The sequence below is a fragment of the Lepidochelys kempii genome, chromosome 5 (genome assembly GCF_965140285.1).
Source record: "Lepidochelys kempii isolate rLepKem1 chromosome 5, rLepKem1.hap1, whole genome shotgun sequence".
NCBI classification, from domain to species: domain Eukaryota; kingdom Metazoa; phylum Chordata; order Testudines; family Cheloniidae; genus Lepidochelys; species Lepidochelys kempii.
In genome coordinates, this window is record NC_136384.1 from 57,489,748 (window position 1) to 57,508,411 (window position 18,664).

Here is an 18,664-nt window from a genome sequence, read left to right on the forward strand (position 1 = left end):
ACCAGAGAAATCCTCCTCTAAGAGAAACTAAAGGTTTGATTGTGCCATTGAGGCACAACCCTGTAATTGAGGTGCAGGGCTGTTCCAATCTAGAGGGCGCACTGGGGAAATGGAATGTAGGATGCACACTGCTACATCCTAATAAGGCGTGCAGCATGCTCATCTCCTGTTCAGCCAGTCAGCTCCACTGATTGGCATGTGGGTGGAACAGAAGCATGGCTTCACCCACTCTTAGCTCCTTCTTGGCCTTCCTATCCTTGTGTGGGTGCTCACTGTGTGTGGATTGAGGAAGCAGTCCCTGTGCTGCACTGCAATTTTCCCAGTCCTGATAAACTCATGAAAAGGGATAGGGAAGCTCTCTATTCCCCCACTTGCAAGCTGTACAGCCACATCGGGACCAGGCAGAATGAAGTTCAAATAGAAGAAGGTTTCTCTGATAAGTGAAAGAAGAAGAAGGTTTCTCTGATAAGTGAAAGAATCCAAGATCTCCCATATAGGAACCCCTCCATAAATTCCTCTTTCCAATAGAGTCATATTGCAAACACTATTTTTCTTAAATAAAGCTGTTGTGCACCTTGCATTAGTAAATACATTGAAGTACAGGGTAAAATTTCCCCAAAAGTCTGTATGTTTACATAGCCTGCAGCAGCAAGCCTCACAGCCTGGTTCAAGAAATTTGGGTTAGTGGGGCTCACACTAGTCCTCTAAAAATAGTTGTGTAGACTATTTTTATGCATTTAGACAGCACTTGGAAGTTGCAGCTCGGGCTAGAGCTTGGGCTCTGAAGCCCAGCCCCAGGGCTCCAGAGCCCAAGCTCCAGGTGTTGACCTGGGCTAGAAGGCTCGCTGCTGTGGACTGTGTAGACATATCCAAGTGACTTAGAAGCACCACTTATGCTAACGCTTCAGGAGAATTCAGTGAAGTCTTTGTGAGAATTGTGTACAGGCTCAAGTTAGTAGATTGGTATCTAAAATAGATCCAGAAGAATAGAGGGGGTAGAAAGGACAGATGGATAGCGACCAGGGCTTATACTACTCCTTCCCCCAGTATATGGATAACTGCCTTTGACATCAGTGGGTATTGCCCTTATCCTGCAGAGGAAGAATTGAAACAAAGAGTCTGACCTGGATCCAATTCTGCCAACGTTACATATGTTGAGTATAACCCTCCCCTGCAAGTAACCTATTTAACTTAAATAGGGCTATTCATGATAATACTTAACGTAAGAATGGCAGAATCTGACCCCTGTATTGAATAGTATGTGCATTCTCAGGGACACAGGAACCCAGGAATTGCCATACCAATCCTGTTCCTATTTAAACCCAACAGGAGTTTTGCCATTGTCTTCAGAGGGATCAGGATTGGGGTCCCAGCAGCACTGTTCCTTGGAAGCAGCATAAAAGGACCTTAGCGTTTTAGAGTGCCAAGACCAAATATCAGTAATGTAAAACCTTTTAGCTGAGAGGCTCTGGTAGTTTTCATTTTATAGCATTGTTGAACTGTAGGTAGCAGTTGGAATCAGCTGGGGCTGGTGTGCTCTCATCAGCTAGGACTGTTGGGCTCTCAATCTTTAGGTTCATTCAGCACTTAGCCCTGAGGCAGATCTTTCTTGCTTGATACTACTCAGTTGTAGAAATTCATCCCAGAGGAGAGCCACTGGAATGTCTCAGTTACTGTGATCAGGGCATGGTGTTAGTCTCATTTATTTCAGCTGGCCTATTTTACCACTTCCCCCTACTCGCTCTTACATCGCCTAACATTTTTGTGTTCTCCTTTTCTCTTATTAGTTAGTGGTGGTGTGACTTGCTTGATGACTCTTCATTTTGTCCATGTGTCATAGTGTTTGTCATTGTCTGTCTGTGCATCGGCTAGTTTCTTTGTAATTTTTTTTATCTTGTGTTTTGTTCTTATTGTACCACACATAGATACCTTGCCATAGCCAACTTAAAATAGATTAAATAAGCAAACATTCCTAAAGAATAAAATATGGATCAACAGACCAGTTCAGATGAATTAAGAACTGAGGGAAACCATCAACTAAACTTGAAGTGAACCTTAAATGAGGTTTCAAAATGTTTTGTTAATTTTTTTCTTGATTTTTATGCATTTTACAGGTTTCAGATAAATGCTGTAGTGCCATAATAAGGCTGATCTCTCAAAAGCCTAGCAAGAAAATCCATTCTCATGAGATTTCCAGCCCTCTTTTGCAGAACCAAGTAATTGATATTATTCAGCTAAGAATCTGAGTTTGTAGATGCTTATCTGAATGGAACTTGCACTCCAAAATGTTTACACCTTTCACTGATAATATCATTGATGTTCAGGAAAATAAAGAAAAACAATGAACACTTATCTTAAGTCAAACAAAATGTATGTATCTCAGCCTCCTACTTCCCCTTTGTATTAAGTGCCTAAATTTGGTACAAACCAAAATCTATAATGCATTCAGTTCACCATGTTGGTACTCCAGTTTTATGCCAACATACCTTCACTGATATCAGTGGAGTTTACTAGTGTTAAACTGCAGCAACACAATGGTGAACCAGGCCCAGTTTGCTTGGCTGTTATTTTACAACTAAACTCCTGTGCCACAATGCTAGTAAGTTTTCCTGAAGAAATATCCACAAAGAAAATGTTTTATGAATTGAACTTGAATAACATAATTATGTGTAATCATTTGTTTTAAACAGAACTTAAAACTATTTTCTTCTTATAAGAAGGTACATTATGTATAGGTCAACATAAAAGCTGTTGTCAAACTTTGTGAAAACCGAATTCTTTGTCAGTCAGACTCCATTCATGCTAAGAATAGAATACTAATCGTTTCTGCCTGCAGAGACACTTGAGGATTTGGTACTTAATGAAAACTAGACCTTAAAAAAATAAAATCATACTCCTTTGTCTCTCCACTTAGCTCAAGATCTCTCTTCCAGATTTAGGGTCCAATGTGGCTTAAAACAAAGCAAAACAAAAAAATTCAAATTTTTATTTATACTTTATTAAATTACAAAACCAAGATTCACTTGCCTCTTACAATACACATGGAACAACAAAATAAAATATAAAGATAAAGCCCAATTAGATTTGCAAATTATGCCTAATTTCTCAATAATTTAGTAACTCATGTATTCAACCCTAAAACACTATTTTCCCATTGTACATCCATATCATCAAGCTATTTCCCTCTGTAAAACTTCTGGCAGGTGGTGTTGGCAGCAACAACCGCAGGTTCAAATAACTTAGGTTCTCTCTTAAAATTAAGAAACACTACCAGCTTGAGCCCATACCCTGACTTTCTGGGATCACGAAATATCGTCACTGGGTGTTCTTCATAGACAATACTTCCCCACTTGTAAGAACTGAGTCTGCATATGAAAGAAAGAAAACCTTATTAGGGGAAAAGGGAACACTGCATCAACTTGAGAAAATTCAACAATAATATAATAAACAAAACACTCTCCCTCAGCAACTTTGGCATGAGTCCATTAACTTGGTTCCCCACATATGTGTAAATGTCCAATAAGCAAATCCCCCCTTACCACATTGCTTCCCCATCCAAGAAACACCACTCATAGTTTGGTGCCAGTGAGTAGCATAGTCCCAGAGTCATGAAGTGACTTGTGCAGGCCTGTGTCCAGACTCTTGTAAAGTTCTCCCTGGTCCTGTCGTGAGGTTCTGTCACTGGAGGAATTCTGGGTAGATAGCTTGTGCTAATGAAGCTCTCTGTGTCTGTGCTTCCCTGTCTACCAGTAGATTGGGGGAAGAATGCTCCTTTCACTCTGGAGTTTCTATGGATCTGGAGTTCTGGGTACCCAGCTTATGCAGATAAAGCAGCAATGTGGCTATTTTCCTTCTTTTAACCAACAAATGAGAGCAGAGAGCTCCTTACTGTCTAGAACTTCAGGCCATATGACTTACATCAATAGATAAAATGGAACTACCATTCTTTATTTGTGTAAATATATTCACAATGAATACCGAATGAGTTTAGGACAAAAGACATACTCTTATTATGGCCTCTTCTAGACCACATAAAAGTCGTAAGTTAGATCAGTTAATGACAAGGGTTCAAATTCAGTACTGTACATTTAAGTGATGTCTGAAATAGATGATATAGCAGTAAGACTTAAAAAGAACAATAATAATGGTCCACATTCTGAGTGCCCCTGAGACCGGGATACTCTTACTGAAGTTAAAGTGTTCAACTGGTTCGTGGGGGTACAATCCATAGCAAGGATTGTGCAGAGCTGCGCCTTCACTGGGGGAAGTTGGGACAGAATTCTATTTGAGGTAGGACACTCCCCAAATCCGTGGAATACTGGGAGAGAAATTTTGCTGTTCCATCACTTAAGGGCTTCAGCCTATTTGCCAGTCCCATTCTATAGGCCAGTCAGCAGAGCGGGGACTGGGAGCAAGACTATGTCCCCTCATCCTTACTGCCTCCTTTGTGGCAATATGCATGCCCGAGGTGGAAGAGAGAGCACAGTTTCTTCCTTTCCTTGAATACAGGGACTACAATTGTGCCAGCCCCTTAGGTGGGCTGAACAAACGGGAGAACTCCTTGTATCTGCTCCAGAACTCATTTCCCCTTATTGCACACCTACAGAAGGGCTGATCTGGTGAAGCAAAATGGACTTGTGGTTAAGCCCCAGGATGGGGACACAGGAGACCTAGATTTAGTTCTCTGCTCAGCAACTGGCTTCCTGAGTGTCCTTGCGCAAGTCTTTTAATCTCTTTCTGCTTCAGTTACCCATCTGTAAAACTGGGATATGAAATTTCCATTTTCCCATCTATTGTATTTCTTGTCTATTTTAATAAGCTTTTGGAGACAGGATCTGTGTCTTGCAATGTTTATACAATGCCTAGTGCAATGAGACCTGGATCTCAGTTGAGGCTTTTAGGTACTACCATATTATAAATAATAACTATTTGCCCCCATATATGTATTATTTGGAAGTCAGTGGTCCCATATATTTATATTATTATTGCGGGTGCTTATCACCTCTGAGGATTTGTCTTCTGTTCTCCTAGTCTAAAGCCTAGAAAAAGAGAGCTTGTAATATGTTTGTAACTGTAGTGTACAAATGATCCAATCTGGCCTTTTGAAAGAATAATAAATACTGCTAATAAGTCTGAACATATAAACTGCCTCCCCATAGAGGCACTGCGGGTTGCTGCACAATAAAAAACATTATAAAAAAAACCCAACAAAAATATTTTAATAAAAACCATCCTCTTCAAACAAAAAGAACAAAATCCATATGTCAGCCACATTTATGTCTTACTGCTTGTATACATTTGTCTCTTCAACAAGTTTAAGCCAGGGCCTGAGCTTGCTCCCATGGAAGTCTAAGTTACTGCAGGCTTTTGTGCTGCATGGGAATCTTTACAGTGCTATGTGCAGCCCCACTGGACATAGGCTTCCAACCCCCAGGATACCCTGTACACCAAGAGTCCCAAAGGGCTTCTTGGAAGACAGCCTGGGGCTATCTTCAGTGGCCAGGGAAATCCCTCCCTCAGCTGGAACCAGAGCTTTTCAGGCACTTTTATTGCACTCTTGATCTTTTATGTTATGTAAAGAAGCCTTGGTATCTTAATTTGCAGCTATCTCTCATATGAATCTGTTCTTGAGCATTCTCTGCTTATTACATTTTCAGTGAATAACACATTAATTCCTACTCTGTTAAGTAAAACACACTCAAAACCGCAAATAGTTGGTTTCTAACCCTTACATTAGCATACAGCAGGGTTGTTGGTTTTGTTTAGCAGAGACTAAGTTGCTGTTGAGCAATGACTGCTGAGCTTTTTTCCAACCGATGTTGCACTGCATTTGTAAACATATGCATCAACAAGCACATCTGATTAGAAGAAACCAGGGAAGTGGGGGAGGGAATCTTTTTATTTTTATAAAATGAACTTCCAACAAAAGTGTACCCCAAAATAATCAACAGTGTCAATCTACAAGCACCTATTTTATAAACAGAAAGCTTGAAAAGTATTATTTCTTAGTGCCTTTATTTTATCTAGCTAAAATCAAAACAGCACCTACTATAAAAAATAGACATCTGCTTAGGAGTCTGGTAATAAGTCTATAAGGAAGATGACATTATTTTTGTGATAGGTTTGAAAAGTAAATTATAGTACCTAGTGTCAATACAAATGACCAAAGTGGCATGGACGCCTCTACACAGATCCTGGTGTGGATTTGTAGAGACTATGGCCTGCATTTCCCACTCTTAGAAAGCCGACCAGTGTGAAAGGTGTCTGCTGGTGGAATCTCTCAGGAAGCAGGTGGCAGAGCCATAGGAGGAGGTAACTAGCTGAGGAGCATCCATGCCCATGAGGAATGCATTGAAAGTATTCATATGGAGTCCAAGGTTAAGGAACCAATCCAGCTAGAGAGGACTGCTGTCATGCCACCATGGGAGGAGGATATAGCTCTGGCACAGGGAGAACACTGGCTGCTGGTTACTTCTGGTAGTAGGCAGTGCTTTACCCCTACTCCCAACCCACCAACCATAGTGATGAAGAACTGTTATGCTGCCCTGGCATTGAGGAATCACCCTCAAAGGTGGAGGAGGAGAAGCTCTATATTCCCAAGGCTTGGAGGATCACAGCCACCACTCCTAGGAGGAAATCTAGGGTAGTGGTGGTTGGTGACTCTTTTCTTAGGGGGATGGAGGCATCCATATGTCGGCCTGACATAGCATTCTGGGAGGTCTGCTGTCTGCCAGGGGCCCATATCTGAGACATTACAGAGGGATTGTCAAGGATTATCCGGCCCTATAACTATTACCTCATGCTACTCATCCATGTGGGAACTAATGATACTGAGAGGTATAACCCTGAGCAGATCAGAAATGACTACAGGGCTCTGGGAGTAAGGGTGAAGGAGCTGGGGGCGCAGGTGGTGTTCTCTTTGATCCTTCCGGTCAAGGGTAGGGGCCCAGGCAGAGATAGATGCATCCTGGAGATGAATGCCTGGTTGTGAGGACGGTGTCACCTGGACAGCTTTGGCTTCCTTGACCACAAGATGCTGTTCTGGGAAGAAGGACTACTAAGCAGAGATGGAGTCCACCGATTGAGGAAGGGGAAGAGCATATTTGGATACCGACTGGCTAACATAGTGAGGAGGGCTTTAAACTAGGTTCCACAGGGGCAGGTTACCAAAGACCACAGATAAGTTAAAAACATGGAGACCTGGGAGAAGGGTCAGAATCTGGGGAAGCTTGGGCTGTTACAGCAGGGATAAGGGAGAGAAAGGAGCGAACATAGGGGAAAACCAAATCAGTATTTTAGATGTTTGTATACTAATGTGAGAAGTATGGGCAATACACAAGAAGAACTTGAAATGCTAGTTAATAAACACAACTATGACATAGCTGGCATCAGAGAGACTTGGTGGGATAATACGCATGACTGCAATATTAGTATAGAAGGATACAGCTAGCTCAGGTAGGACGGGCAAGGAAAAAAGGGAAGAGGTGTTGCCTTATATATTAAAAATGTATACACTTGGACTGAGGTTGAGATGGAAATAGGAGACAGACTGGTTGAAAAACAAGGGTAAAAACAATGTGATGTCATGGTAGGGGTCTACTGCAGACCAGCTAACCAGGACGAAGATATGGATGAGACTTTTTTAAAACAAATAACAAAATCACCCAAAGCACATAACTTGGTGGTAATGGGGGACTTCAGCTATCCAGACATCTGTTGGGAAAATAATACAGCAGGGCAGAGAATATCCAGCAAGTTTTTGGAACGTATTGGACACAATTTTTTATTTCAGAAGGTGGAGAAAACTACTAGGGGAGAGGCTGATCTAGATTTGATTTTGACAAATAGGGAGAAACTGGTTGAGAATTTGAAAGTGGAAGGCAGCTTAGGTGAAAGTGATCATGAAATGGTAGAGTTCCTGATTCTAAGGGTATGTCTACACTATGAAATTAGATTGATTTTATAGAAGTCGAGTTTTAGAAATCGATTTTATACAGCTGATTGTGTATGTCCCCATGAAGCACATTAAGTCGGCAGAGTGTGTCCTTAATACTGTGGCTAGCATCGACTTACAGAGTGGTGCCCTGTGAGTAGCTATCCCACAGTTCCCACAGTCTCCGCTGCCCATTGGAATTTTGGGTTAAGCTCCCAATGCCTGATGGGGCAAAAACATTGTCGAGGGTGGTTTTGGGTACATGTCGTCAGTCGCCCTTCCCTCCCTCCTGCCTTCTCTCTGTGAAAGCAACAGCAGACAATGGTTTCATGCCTTGTTTCCTGGGTTACCCATGCAGATGCCATACCATACTCATGAAGCCCGCTCAGCTCACCGCTGCTGTTGTGAGCATTTTAAACACCTCACACATTATACTGCAGTATGTGCAGAACCTGGCTAAGAGAATGCAGCATGAGGACGATTGTGAGGAGGACATGGACACAGACGTTCCTGAAAGCATGGGATGTGGCAATTAGGACATCATGGCAGCAGTGGGGCTGGCTGATACAGTGGAACGCTGATTCTGGGCCCAGCAAACGAGCACAGACTGGTGGGACCGAATAGTGTTTCAGGTATAGGATGATTCCCAGTGGCTGGGAAACTTTCGCATGCATAAGTCCATTTTCCTTGAACTTTGTGAGTTGTTTTTCCCCACCCTGAAGCGCAGGAATACCAAGATAAGAGCTGCCCTGACAGTTGAGAAGCGAGTGGTTATAGCCCTGTGGAAGCTTGCAACGCCTGACTGTTACCACTCAGTTGGGAATCAATTTGGTGTGGGCAAGTCTACTGTGAGGACTTCTGTGATCCAAGTAGTCAATGCAATCACTGGTTTCAGAGTAGCAGCCGTGTTAGTCTGCTATCAAGGGTAGCGACTCTGGGAAATGTGCAGGTCACAGTGGATAGCTTTGCTGCAATGGGTTTCCCTAACTGTGGTGGGGCGATAGACAGAACACATATCCCTGTCTTGGCACCGGACCACCTTGCCAACCAGTATATAAACCCCAAGGGGTACTTCTCAATGGTGCTACAAGCACTAGTGGATCACAAGGTGAACCAGCTGAGCAGCGGGGAACAGCAGAGCAGCACACAGCAGGAGTTTGCCTGGGATTGGTGAGTATCCGAGTGCGTGTTTGCTGAGTAAGTATCCGAGTGTGTGTTTGCTGGGAGGGCAGTGTGAGAGCCTGAGCGAGTGCCTGATTGGCTGGTAGCCTGCGGGGGGCGGGCACTGGGGCTGTCTGTTTGTTTGTTCCAGGGAAGCCTGGCTGTTTAAAAATAGCCAGAGCTTCGCAAACCAGCTGAGTGGCGGGGAACAGCAGAGCAGCACACAGCAGGAGTTTGCCTGGGAGTTCACCTGGAGTGAGCCCAGTGAGGCTTACATCTTGCCAACTTCTCTGAGGAAGCTCATAGTAGGAAGGTGGTATGGAAGGGGGAGGTTCAGCTGTTGTGACCTGCACTGGACCTGCCATGTTTGTCTTTCTTCCACAGGACAGAAGTGACTTTGTCTGTACAAAGTGCAAGCTGGTCTCCATATTGGAAGAGAAGATTGAAGGTCTGGAGCAACAGATAACGACCCTGCGTTGCATACGAGAAACGGAGGATTTTCTGGACATAAGTCAGGATATGCTTTTAAGGGCACAAAGCTCTAAAGATTTAGAGCAGGTTGCACAGCGGAGCCAAGAGGCCAGTGAAGAAGCTTGGCAACGTGTGACCTCCAGAAGAAGAGGGGGGAATGTCCGGCAACGCGGACACAGGTAACTAACCACTTTCATGTTCTCTCCACAGGTACCATTGTGGAGAGTGGACCAGATAATATGTCTGGGGGGAGAAAGCAGAAGGAGACTCCGCTGGTTGGAAGGCATGAGATGCGATGTCCTGAGATGGGGGGTTCCACAACCACCACTCCCAAGAGAAGGAGGCGGGTGGTGGTGGTCGGGGACTCTCTCCTCTGGGGGACTGAGTCATCTATCTGCCGCCCTGACCGGGAAAACCGAGAAGTCTGCTGCTTGCCGGGGGCTAAGATTCGCAATGTGATGGAGAGACTGCCGAGACTCATCAAGCCCTCGGATCGCTACCCCTTCCTGCTTCTCCACGTGGGCACCAATGATACTGCCAAGAATGACCTTGAGCAGATCACTGAGGACTACGTGGCTCTGGGAAGAAGGACAAAGGAGTTTGAGGCGCAAGTGGTGTTCTCGTTCATCCTCCCCATGGAAGGAAAAGGCCTGGTTAGGGACCGTCGAATCGTGGAAGTCAACGAATGGCTACGCAGGTGGTGTCAGAGAGAAGGCTTTGGATTCTTTGACCATGGGATGGTGTTCCATGAAGGAGGAGTGCTGGGCAGAGATGGGCTCCACCTTACGAAGAGAGGGAAGAGCATCTTTGCGAGCAGGCTGGCTAACCTAGTGAGGAGAGCTTTAAACTAGGTTCACTGGGGTAAGGAGACCAAAGCCCTGAGGTAAGTGGGAAAGCGAGATACCGGGAGGAAGCACAGGCAGGAATGTCTGTGAGGGGAGGGCTCCTGCCTCATCCTGAGAATGGGGGGCGATCAGCAGGTTATCTCAAGTGCTTATATATGAATGCACAAAGCCTTGGAAACAAGCAGGGAGAACTGGAGGTCCTGGTGATGTCAAGGAATTATGACATGATTGGAATAACAGAGACTTGGTGGGATAACTCACATGACTGGAGTACTGTCATGGATGGTTATAAACTGTTCAGGAAGGACAGGCAGGGCAGAAAAGGTGGGGGAGTAGCACTGTATGTAAGGGAGCAGTATGACTGCTCAGAGCTCCGGTACGAAACTGCAGAAAAACCTGAGTGTCTCTGGATTTACAAGTGTGAGCAACAAGAGTGATGTAGTGGTGGGAGTCTGCAATAGACCACAGGACCAGGGGGATGAGGTGGATGAGGCTTTCTTCCGGCAGCTCGCAGAAGCTACTAGATCGCACGCCCTGGTTCTCATGGGTGACTTTAATTTTCCTGATATCTGCTGGGAGAGCAATACAGCGGTGCATAGACAATCCAGGAAGTTTTTGGAAAGCGTAGGGGACAATTTCCTGGTGCAAGTGCTAGAGGAGCCAACTGGGGGGGAGCTTTTCTTGACCTGCTCCTCACAAACCGGGAAGAATTAGTGGGGGAAGCAAAAGTGGATGGGAATCTGGGAGGCAGTGACCATGAGTTGGTTGAGTTCAGGATCCTGACACAGGGAAGAAAGGTAAGCAGCAGGATACAGACCCTGGACTTCAGGAAAGCAGACTTCGACTCCCTCAGGGAATGTATGGGTAGGATATCCTGGGGGAATAACATGAAGGGGAAAGGAGTCCAGGAGAGCTGGCTGTATTTCAAGGAATCCCTGTTGAGGTTACAGGGACAAACCATCCCGATGTGTCGAAAGAATAGTAAATATGGCAGGCGACCAGCTTGGCTTAACGGTGAAATCCTAGCAGATCTTAAACATAAAAAAGAAGCTTACAAGAAGTGGGAGGTTGGACATATGACAAGGGAAGAGTATAAAAATATTGCTCGGGCATGTAGGAATGAAATCAGGAGGGCCAAATCGCACCTGGAGCTGCAGCTAGCGAGAGATGTCAAGAGTAACAAGAAGGGTTTCTTCAGGTATGTTGGCAACAAGAAGAAAGCCAAGGAAAGTGTGGGCCCCTTACTGAATGAGGGAGGCAACCTAGTGACAGAGGATGTGGAAAAAGCTAATGTACTCAATGCTTTTTTTGCCTCTGTTTTCACTAACAAGGTCAGCTCCCAGACTGCTGCGCTGGGCATCACAACTGGGGGAATAGATGGCCAGCCCTCTGTGGAGAAAGAGGTGGTTAGGGACTATTTAGAAAAGCTGGACGTGCACAAGTCCATGGGGTCGGATGAGTTGCAGCCGAGAGTGCTAAAGGAATTGGCGGCTGTGATTGCAGAGACATTGGCCATTATCTTTGAAAACTCGTGGCGAACGGGGAAGTCCCGGATGACTGGAAAAAGGCTAATGTAGTGCCAATCTTTAAAAAAGGGAAGAAGGAGGATCCTGGGAATTACAGGCCAGTCAGCCTCAGTCCCTGGAAAAATCATGGAGCAGGTCCTCAAACAATCAATCCTGAAGCACTTACATGAGAGGAAAGTGATCAGGAACAGTCAGCATGGATTCACCAAGGGAAGGTCATGCCTGACTAATCTAATCGCCTTCTATGATGAGATTACTGGTTCTGTGGATGAAGGGAAAGCAGTGGATGTATTGTTTCTTGACTTTAGCAAAGCTTTTGACACGGTCTCCCACAGTATTCTTGTCAGCAAGTTAAAGAAGTATGGGCTGGATGAATGCACTATAAGGTGGGTAGAAAGTTGGCTAGATTGTCGGGCTCAACGGGTAGTGATCAATGGCTCGATGTCTAGTTGGCAGCCGGTGTCAAGTAGAGTGCCCCAGGGGTCGGTCCTGGGGCCAGTTTTGTTCAATATCTTCATAAATGATCTGGAGGATGGTGTGGATTGCACTCTCAGCAAATTTGCAGATGATACTAAACTGGGAGGAGTGGTAGATACGCTGGAGGGCAGGGATAGGATACAGAGGGACCTAGACAAATTGGAGGATTGGGCCAAAAGAAATCTGATGAGGTTCAATAAGGATAAGTGTAGGGTCCTGCACTTAGGACGGAAGAACCCAATGCACAGCTACAGGGACCGAATGGCTAGGCAGCAGTTCTGCGGAAAAGGACCTAGGGGTGACAGTGGATGAGTAGCTGGATATGAGTCAGCAGTGTGCCCTTGTTGCCAAGAAGGCCAATGGCATTTTGGGATGTATGAGTAGGGGCATAGCCAGCAGATCGAGGGACGTGATCGTCCCCCTCTATTCGACATTGGTGAGGCCTCATCTGGAGTACTGTGTCCAGTTTTGGGCCCCACACTACAAGAAGGATGTGGATAAATTGGAGAGAGTCCAGCAAAGGGCAACAAAAATGATTAGGGGTCTGGAACACATGACTTATGAGGAGAGGCTGAGGGAACTGGGATTGTTTAGTCTGCAGAAGAGAAGAATGAGGGGGGATTTGATAGCTGCTTTCAACTACCTGAGAGGTGGTTCCAGAGAGGATGGTTCTAGACTATTCTCAGTGGTAGAAGATGACAGGACAATGAGTAATGGTCTCAAGTTGCAGTGGGGGAGGTTTAGGTTGGATATTAGGAAAAACTTTTTCACTAGGAGGGTGGTGAAACACTGGAATGCGTTACCTAGGGAGGTGGTAGAATCTCCTTCCTTAGAAGTTTTTAAGGTCAGGCTTGACAAAGCCCTGGCTGGGATGATTTAATTGGGGATTGGTCCTGCTTTGAGCAGGGGGTTGGACTAGATGACCTCCTGAGATCCCTTCCAACCCTGATATTCTATGATTCTATGATTCTATGATTCATTTCACCGACATCAATGTGGGATGGATGGGAAGGGAGCATGATGCTTGCATCATTAGGAACTCTGGGCTGTTCGAGCAGTTGCAAGAAGGGACTTACTCCCAGACCAGAAAATTACAATTGGGAATGTTGAAATGCCAATAGTTATCCTTGGAGACCCAGCCTACCCCTTGCTCCCATGGCTTATGAAGCCATACACAGGCAGCCTGGACAGTAGTAAGGAGCAGTTCGACTGTAGGCTGAGCAAGTGCAGAATGGTGGTAGAATGTGCCTTTGGACATTTAAAAGCTTGCTGGTGCTGTTTGCTGACTAGATTAGACCTCAGTGCAACCAACATTCCCATTGTTACTGCTGCTTGCTGTGTGCTCCATAATATCTGTGAGAGTAAGGGGGAGATGTTTATGGCAGAGTGGGAGGTTGAGGCAAATTGTCTGGCGGCTGATTTTGAGCACCCAGACACCTGGGTGATTAAAAGAGCACAGATAGGCGTGCTGTGCATTCGAGAGGCTTTGAAAACCAGTTTCATGACTGGCCAGACTATGGTGTGACAGCTGTGTGTGTTTCTCCTTGCTGTAAACCTACCCCCTTTGTTGATTTTAAATCCCTGTAAGCCAACCACCCTCCCCCCTTCGATCACAGCTGGCAAAGGAAATAAAGTCACTATTGTTTTGAAACCATGCATTCTTTCTTTGTTAATTAAAAAAAAAGTGACATAACTGACAAGGTAGCCCAGGTGCGGTGGGGTGCGGGAGGAGGGAAGGACAAGGTCACATTGCTTATTATAGCCACACTACAGATCAAAACTGTTTGAATGACAGCCTTCTGTTGCTTGGGCCATCCTCTGGAGTGGAGTGGCTGGGTGCCCAGAGCCTTTCCCCTTCTCTCCCCCCAGCATTCTTGGGCATCTTGGTGAGGAGTATATGGAACTTGGGGAAGAGGGCAGGTGGTTATACAATGGATGCAATGGTAGTGTGTCCTTTTGTTGGCTTTCCTGCAACTCCAACAGATACTTCATCATGTCCATTTGCTCCCCCATTAGCCTCCCTATCACCTCCTGCCTCTGCCGTTTGCACTCACTTAATCCTTTCCTGGCCTCTGCCACTGAATGCCTCCATGCATTCATCTGTGCCCTATCAGTGCAAGAGGATTGCATGAGCTCGGAAAACATGTCATCGTGTGTGCATTTTTTTGGCCTTCTAATCTGCGATAACCTCACGGACAGAGATGATAGGGGGAGGATAGAAACATTTGCACCTGGGGGGAGATAAAAAAGGAGAGTAAAATTTAAGATGATACATTTCTCAGAAGAAAAAGGAGACTCTTTCACAGTGAATCAAGCAATTCACAGCACACAGCACATGTGCTTTAGGTACAAGGTCACATTTTGCCTTTTATATTGAGCCCCTGCCCGTATGGTGACACATCACACATGGCTGGGCAACAGAATTCAGTTTCCAGGCAGCCATGGTAAGCAAAAGGGTATGCGGGGTTGGCTTCTGACGCCTTCATAACATGTGGGAATGTTTTCAAACTGCAGTGTCCTCCTTTCCCATAACAAGCAATGCCGGCTGGGTTTGCCATGTAAAAGGAGGGGCTGCGGTTTTCAGGTGGATGTGCAGCACACACCTCCTCTCCCCCTGCCGCGTGGCTATTCTCCGGGATGATCCCTTTTAGCCAAGCGCAAAGATCCCAGCATGAACAGGGTCCTTTTACTGTTCCCTTACAAAAATTTCCCTATTTCAACCAGGTAACCATGAATGATATCACTCTCCTGAGGCTAACACAGAAAGATAAAGACCGAATATTGCTTAAATGCGACCAAAACCCAGGGCCATTTGCTGCCATGCTTGGTACTGCAATGATTACAAACTACTTGCTACTGGCTTGGCATGGTAAAGTGTCCTACCATGGAGGATTAAATAAGGCAGCATTCCCCAGAAACCTTCTGCAAAGGCTTTCAGAGAACCTCCAGGAGAGCTCCATCCCACTCCATCCCCAGACAAGTTAACAGACTTTTCCAGTAGCTGTACTGGCCGCCAATGGATCCCAAGTCTTCAGGGCAAATCAAACATTAAACACTATTGCTTTTAACCCCTGTGCTGTAGTTACAAATGTGCACTCACCAGAGCTTCCTTCTCTGGTTTCAGGGTTGGGGATCCCACCTTGGGAGGGTATTGGCTCCAGAGTGCTGAAAAGGTCCTGGCTGCCTGGGAGAATGGATTCACCTCTTGCCTGCTGCACATTCTCCTCCTTCTCCTCCTCTTCTTCATCCACAAAATCCTCCTCTCTGTTTTGTGAGACTCCCCCCTTGCAGGTGTCCATGGACAGTGGTGGGGTAGTGGTAGGTTCCCCACCTAGAATGCCAGGCAACTGATCATAGAAGCGGCATGTCTGGGGCTCTGACCTGCAGCAACCATTTGCCTCCTTTGTAGGCTTGCCTGAGCTCCTTAACTTTCATGCGGCACTGCTGTGTGTCCGTGTTGCAGCCTCTCTCCACCATGCCCTATGCGATTTTGGCATATATATTAGCATTTCTTCTTTCTGATCAGCATTCAGCCTGCACAGATTCTTCTCCCCATAGAGCAATCAGATTCAGTGTCTCCGTTTCGGTCCATGCTGGAGCTCGTTTGCGATTCTGGGGGGACTACATGGTCATCTGTGCTGCTGAGCTCGCCACGCTGACCAAACAGGAAATGAAATTCAAAAGTTCCCTGGGCTTTTCCTGTGTACCTGGCTAGTGCATCAGAGTTGAAAGTGCTGTCCAGAGCGGTCACACTGGAGCACTCTGGGATAGCTCCCAGAGGCCAATACCGTCTAATTGCATCTGCACTACCCCAAATTCGACCCAGCAAGGTCAATTTTAGCACTACTCCCCTCGCTGCGGAGGAGTACAGAAGTCAATTTTAAGAGCCCTTTAGGTCAACGGAATGGGGTTGGCTGTGTCGACACATTCATTTTAAAATCGACCTACCACAGCTAAATTCAACCTAACTCTGTAGTATAGACCAGGGCTAAGGAATGATAGGAGGGAAAACAGCACAATAAAAAAACTGGATTTCAAGAAGGCAGACTTAAGCAAATTCAGGGAGTTGGTAGGTAAGCTCGCATGGGAAGCAAGTCTAAGGGAAAAAAACAGTTCAAGAGAGTTTTTCAATAAAGCCATTATTAAGGATACAAGAGCAAACTATCTCACTGTGTAGGAAAGATGAGAAGTATGGCAAGAGACCACCCTGACTAACCAAGAGATCTTCAATGATCTGAAACTCAAAAAAGAGTCCTACAAAAAGCAGAAACTAGGTAAAATTATAAAGGATGAATATAAAAAAACCCACAAGTATGTAGGAACAAAAATAGAAAGGCCAAGGCTCAAAACGAGATTAAACTAGCTAGAGACATAAAGGGTAATAAGAAAACATTCTGCAAATACATTAGAAGCAAGAGGAAGACCAAGGACAGGGTAGGCGCATTATTTAATGGGTGAGGGGAAACAAAAACTGAAAATGTGGAAATGACAAAAGTGTTAAATGACTTTTTTGTTTTGGTTTTCACCAAAAAGGTGAGTAACGATTGGATGATTATCATAGTGAATGCCCATGAAAATGAGGCAGGATCAGAGGCTAAAATAGGGAAAGAATTACTTAGACAAGTTAGATGTCTTCAAGTCACCAGGACCTGATGAAATATACCCTAGAATACTCAAGGAACTGACTGAGGAGATAACTGAGCCATTAGTGATTATCTTTGAAAAGTCATGGAAGACAGAAGCATTTCCAGAGAACTGGAAAAGGGCAAATATAGTGCAAATCTATAAAAAAGGAAAATAAGGACAGCCCTGGGAATTACAGACTTAAATTCAGTACCTGGAAAGATAATAGAGCAAATAATTAAGGAATCAGTTTGCAAACACCTAGAAGATAATAAGATGATAAGTAACAGTCAGCAATGGGCTTAAACTGCAGCAATAGTGGTTTAGGTTGGACATTAGAAAATATTCCTTACTGTCAGGATGGTAAAGCACTGGAATAAATTTCCTAGGGAGGTTGTGGAGTCTCCACTGAGGAGATTTTTAAGAGCAGGTTATACAAATACCTGTCAGGGATGGTCTAGATAATACTTAGTCCTGTTATGAGTGTAGAGGACTGGACTAGATGACCTCTTGAGGTCCCATCCAGTCCTATGATTCTATGATTAATAGCAGAGGCAAGGTAGCACAACTCTAACCCTTTTAGCAACAAGGTACCACCAAATTTTCTTTAATTTTACAGTAAGAACTTACACATGATATTTTAACAACTGTTCTTAGGGATACTGGTCAATGGTGACCCAAACCTATAAGGTACTAATAGGGTGACCAGATGGCCCAATTTTATAAGGATTGTCCTGATATTTGGGGCTTTTTCTTATGTAGTTGCCAATTACCCCCCCACCCCACCCCCTGTCCCAATCTTTCGCACTTGCTATCTGGTCACCCTAGGTGCTAAGCCTCCTCAGCATCCTGAACTATATCTGATCCATCACAAGATCTAGCCCATAATGAGCCTAGGAAATCATAACTAAAGGGAGCTCTTGAGAACCATAGCTACAAAGAAAGTTAGCCTCTCTACCTGCAAAGAAAATTAGCTTTCCTACCTGGAAAAGGGAGGTGGTTCTAGATAAAGCTCACCAGAATCACACGGTACTCCTGAGCAAAAGAGGTCGGAAGAAGATTTGGGGTAAGGGACATACCCCAGCTTGGCATGAGTAGATTGAGGCAGGAGTAGGAGCAGGTTGGAGGAACGTACCAATGCACAGACCTTCGTGCTTTCCTTCTGTGGAAATGGGGGTCATATAAGGGGCCTTTGAGACTATGGGAATAGCCTCTGTGAAGTGGCCTTGGAGCTGCTCATCCTAGCTGAGCACTGGGCAGAATATTTGCCATTGAATGCGTTATACCCTCAATGTCCATTGTGATGATGTTAATCCTCATCAGATTAGGTTGACCTCTCTCTTCCACTGAAATTTGGAAAAAGGGTACTAAATAGTTAACTCCGTTGGGGTGAGCCAAAGACAGGTTTCTTCGGTGATTTACTTTTTGTTTTTGCAAGGTCTCTGATGGTGGACCCTTGAAGAAGCTGTCTGGAGGTTGTTCCTTTCTGCTTTTGACAGGAGGAATTTTCTGTTCAGGGAGAAATGTTTGGTAAGGAAAAGAGGGTGTGACTGTGGTCAAAGCTGAGACTACACTAAGGCCTCTCCCCATAGAGGTGACTGATTAAAAACATAAGCTGAGGAGCACCT